The sequence below is a fragment of the Bos taurus genome, chromosome 23 (assembly GCF_002263795.3).
Source record: "Bos taurus isolate L1 Dominette 01449 registration number 42190680 breed Hereford chromosome 23, ARS-UCD2.0, whole genome shotgun sequence".
Taxonomy (NCBI): domain Eukaryota; kingdom Metazoa; phylum Chordata; class Mammalia; order Artiodactyla; family Bovidae; genus Bos; species Bos taurus.
Genome location: NC_037350.1, coordinates 47,471,147 through 47,476,519, shown reverse-complemented (window position 1 = coordinate 47,476,519; position 5,373 = coordinate 47,471,147).

Sequence of the window (5,373 nt, the reverse complement as noted above, 5' to 3'; positions counted from 1 at the left end):
CCCCGGCCGCCGGTCCCCTCCGCGCCGCCCGCCCCGCCCCCGAGGCCCCGCCCCGAGCCCCCGCCCTCCGGCGCGCGCCCGCCTCCCCGGCCCAGACGGGCCCGCGCGTGCCCCGGGATCCTCGCTGGGAGCCCGGGGGAGGGGTGGGCCAGGCCCCCGACAGTCTCCCACGCGGGCCTCCCGCACCTGAGGGCTGGAGGGACGGCTTGGGCCAATCCCGCGGGTCCCCCCCACTCAAGCCCCGCTGGGCCCGCTCTGGCGTGGGGCTGCGCCCAGGACTACAGGGTCAGAGAGGCCAGGCCCGGAGGCCACCGAGGGCGGTGTCGGCCTCGGCTCACCTCAACTACACAAAGGCGAAAGAAAGAGCGAGCTGCCGTCAGCAGAATTCACGAAACTGAGCAGAAGTGGGCGAGGTTTACACCTGAATGAATCAAATTCTCGGACCTCAACTGTGATTCTGGGTCCGAGCCCAGGAGTGTGATGAAAACCCGTTTTCCAAGCGAAAGCTTGGGGGCGCGCCCTGCCCCGCCCTACCTCGGGTTGAGAGGAAAGCCTGCCTACAGCGTCTTCCCGGACACAAACCCCTTAGGGTCCTCCTCCACCGGCGCCCGCCTGGCGTCCCAGCGCGCCCGCGCCCCCAGGTGCATCTGGACGCGCCTGCTCTGGCCCCGTGGGCTGCGAGGCGAACCCAGGTGCGACGCGTGTGAATCGGGCACCTCAATTCACACCTGCGCACATACCCGACGGCACGCCATAATTGAGGGTTAGGCCTCGCCCTGGGGATCTGAAGCTGAATCAGGAGACTCAGGTTGCCTCCTGTGGTCCGCAGTCTGGGGAACCCGAGGCAGTGACTGCGGGCACGGCAAGGGGAGCGCCCCATGACTCACCTGTCATCAACACTGCTCTGGCCACTGCTCAACCTAAGACCGCGGTTTGCCAAATACCAAGCCATCAATTTCCCCTCCAAACCAACCAGTTAACACTCAACAACATGGGAGCCTTCTCCCCATCACTCCCTCCTCTCCCTTATCTCCTGTAATTAAAGCGCACCGCATTTCTTGACAAATCCCTTCTTTCCACCATTCGCAGTGTTCGTACCTTGATCAGCCCTTACTCCTGGACCATGCAGTGGCTTTCTAAGGGCCTCTGTCACTCATCAGGCTGGAAAGTTAACTTTCCCTAAGCCTGCCTTTGCCCATGATAGTTCGCTGTGAACACCCCCCCCCCCCCGCCAGCCCCCCCCACAGGGTAAAACGCAGTCCTCAGTCCACTGCTCGAGGCCCTTGGTTCCAAAAGTTCTGTGTCCTGTGAAACTCACTCACCACTAGAAGCACAGGGATGCTCTCCAAAAGTCCCGTATTTGCTGGACTCCCACTTCCCTGTGCCTTGAACCTCAGGCCTCCCAAACTTTTCCACCAAAGCATCAGCACACATTCTTAGAGCCTCGCTACTTGACTTATCTGAATGCAAACATGGAAACATGGGAGCCCTCTCAAGTGTTAGCTACTTGTCTTTCACACCTTGGCTACCTACCTCCGAGTCGGGAAGAAAACCCAGGCCTCCTTGCTTGCATGATTCCGCTCATAGCACTTCTCCTTCCTCCAGCAAACCACCAGCTCCCTTTCCGTGGAAGCTGCTGAGCGTGGCCCCCACTGCTCTTCCGGTTCCGGTCACCCCGGTACTTCTAGTACCAGTCTTCTTCCGGGTAGCTCCCCCTTCCCTGTTCACTGAAGATTGTGGCTCGGGCCACGTCTTCCCTGTTTTCATTTCCCGCACCTTCAGCATCCAGGTTGATGACCTGTCTCTCTGTCCCCCAGTGACTCCCTCCCCAAGGGAAACCCCAGAGCTTGTCATAACTGGACATCACAGTGTCTCCAAAATCTGCATTAAGGACACCCCACTCTGCCCGTCCTTCCGGTACTTAAAGTTTGCTGGCTCAGTGTCTCCTCCTCAACACCCCTGAGGGTTCACCCCTGAAGCCTCAACACCCTATTCTGCTCACAGTCTCCTCGCAAGCCGCCCGGCTACGATGTTTCCCTCACCTCCCGGTTAAATCCCGTGGATTCTCATCCTATACTTACCGCCTGGCCAGGCTGAGACGTTGTTGAGTTCCCCACTCTGCGCTGCTTCCAGACCTCAACCCCTCCCTTCCCCTCCCCGCCCTCCTGCAGTTACCATCCTTCTCGGCTGTCAATACTTCCTGCAGAAAGTTGAAGCCAAAAGCAGAAACTCCCTTCTTTCTGCCACCAAATCTACAAAGCCCCGCACGAGTCCCTTTCCCTCCAGTTATACAAAGTAAGAAAGTCTCCCTGCTCCAAGCCAAGGCGGGTCCTCCACAGCACTCCAGAGCCCGTCCATGTCAGCTAAGGGTTACCTTATGGGACAAAAGAGACTTTGCAGGTCAGTTTAGTTGCTCAGTTGTGTCCGACTCTTTGCAACCCCATGAATTGCAGCACGCCAGGCCTCCCTGTCCATCACCATCTCCCGGAGTTCACTCAAACTTATGTGCATTGAGTCAGTGATGCCATCCAGCCATCTCATCCTCTGTCATCCCCTTCTCCTCCTGCCCCCAATCCCTCCCAGCATCAGAGTCCTTTCCAAAGAGTCAACTCTTAGCACGAGGTGGCCAAAGTACTGGAGTTTCAGCTTTAGCATCAGTCCTTCCAATGAACACCCAGGACTGGACTGGTTGGATCTCCTTGCAGTCCAAGGGACTCTCAAGGGTCTTCTCCAACACCACAGTTCAAAAGCATCAATTCTTCGGCGCTCAGCTTTCTTCACAGTCCAACTCTCACATCCATATATCACTACTGGAAAAACCATAGCCTTGACTAGATGGACCTTCGTTGGCAAACTAATGTCTCTGATTTTTAATATGCTGTCTAGGTTGGTCATAACTTTCCTTCCAAGGAGTAAGCGTCTTTTAATTTCATGGCTGCAATCACCATCTGCAGTGACTTTGGAGCCCCCAAAAATAAAGTCTGACACTGTTTCCACTGTTTCCCCATCTATTTCCCATGACGTGATGGGACCAGATGCCATGATCTTAGTTTTCTGAACGTTGAGCTTTAAGCCAACTTTTTCACTCTCCTCTTTCACTTTCATCAAGAGGCTTTGTAGTTCCTCTTCACTTTCTGCCATAAGGGTGGTGTCATCTGCATATCTGAGGTTATTGATATTTCTCCCGGCAATCTTGATTCCATCTTGTGCTTCTTCCAGCCCAGTGTTTCTCATACATTAAGGATCTTTGGTGGGGGGAGGAGGGTTATTCTGGACTGTCTCGGTTGGCTCTAGATGTCCTCACAGGAGAGGAGCAGGGGGGAATGTGGGCATGGTAGATGGTGTGACTAGAGCAGAGATAAATGTGAAGATGTTCAACACCCCGGCCATCTCTGAAGATGGAGGGAGCGACAAAGAACAAAAAAGCAGCTCTAGAAGCAGCTCTGGAAGCCGGAAAAGGCAAGAGACAGATGGTTCCCTGGCCCCTCCAGAGGGACCTTTGGCCATACTGTCGATCTGACTTTATTGGTCCAGCGACACGGATCCAGACTTCTGCCCTCCAGGCTGTAAAAGGAGAAGCATGTGTTGTTTTCATGACACCAGGTTTGGGGTAGTTTGTTCGAGCAGCCCAGGAAGACCCGTAAGCCGGCTGCCCCTGCCCCCACCGCAGGCCTCCTCCCGGCCTGGCTCCTGCTGCAACCGCTCTCTCTCCTGCACGAATTCCCAACCGCTTCCCCTCTGCTGGATCATTCCCACCCACGGACAAACCTTCCTATTTCCTAACTTTAGAAAACATCCCTTGACCGCAGGAGCCCCCGGCTACTACCCCAATTCCTTAGTTTTCCCTCATAGCAAAATCCTTCCAGCACTATCCACAAGTCCCTGTCCGTTCATTCTTCGTGCCTCTCTGGCTCCCGCACCCAGTGGACACCAAAGTCACCGACGATATCACACCAGCAAATGGGAGGAACACTACACTCTCTATGTCACTGGGCTTCCTGGCAGCTTCGAGACAAACAAAACTGGCCATGTTTTGATCAGTCATTCACCGCGATGCCTCCCACGCGTACATCCTCTTCGGTGCCCTCTGCCCGGCCCTGAGATCGAAGCTTCTTGGCCTCCAAATGGCTCCTCTTGCCCTCTCTCTGAGCTCATGCACGGCCCTAGTGGACACACTGTCTGTGTGCTGATGATGCTGACCTTCTGTTAACCAACCGAGACCTTTCTCCGTGCGCTCACTGCCTATTGATCTCCGCATCTGCCTGTCTCGCAGGCAGAGCCCAGCCTCACACACAGGATTCCCCGCAATTTGCTTGGCCTTCTGTTTCTCCACCTCGGAAAATGGTCCTTCCTTGTGGTTGGCTCAAACCAGAAACCCTGCTCGCTCGTCAGGGCCAGAACCCCTGGCCCTCCTCCCTGTCAGCCCCAGGAAGGACGCTCTCTCCAGTGAGCCCACCACTCTCTCCCTGGAACCCAGAGCCCATGTCCTCCCCGTCTCTCTCCCAGGCTCCACTAAGACTAGATACTGGGAGGTGTCAAGCTGCTCCCCGTGCCTGCACTGCCACTCCCCTTCTCTGGGCCAGTCATGGCCCTGCCTTCCCTGCATGGCCCCCGTCACCACTGGCCCAGAGCTCTTGGCTTCCCTGGCCGGCTCTGCCAGGTTCCTCCTCTCAGCTCCCAGGGCCCACTTGGAACGAACACGTCGCCCCAGTGGGAAGCAGCCAGGAGCGGCCTGCTTAGATTCCCAATTCTGGGCGGCCTGCCTTCCAGCTCAACGAAGTCTAAAAGTGGGGAGACTGCATATTTATAACAATGAAGTGAACACGATTCTCTCCAGGGAGACTCTCCTGACCCCCAGCAGGGGCTAGCCCCCAGCCCCATGGTGCTCTCCTAACATCTGTCCTTTCTCTCTGGACCCTCGAACAGAACAGTGACTGTGGGTTTATGTAGCGTCAGCTTTCCCCTCTAGTCTCTGTAGGTTGATGGGCGTGAACACGACGTCTGGTACAGGCACTTAATACACATTTGTTGAATGAATGAACGAAAGCGTATTTGGTTTTCCCTCAGATGATGGCTTCCTTGAGAAACCATCAAGGCCTCTTCCCAAACAAACAACAGGCACAGGGGTGTTACCACCACTGATGAATAGAGCTGCTACAGTGGCTCCTTCCCAGCCCTGTACCCGGGTCCCCACTGCAGCCAGGAGGTGCGGGAGAAGCTGTCCTGCGCGGGGGTTAGGGGGGAGAACGCCAGTGGGAGAAATCCCTGCTGGTGGAGGGGGGTGGGGATCTACAGCGTTTATTTCCCACCTGCCGAGAGTGAAATGAACCCCCAGTGTGTTGCCACTTTGGGAAGAGGACCGCAGAGAACATT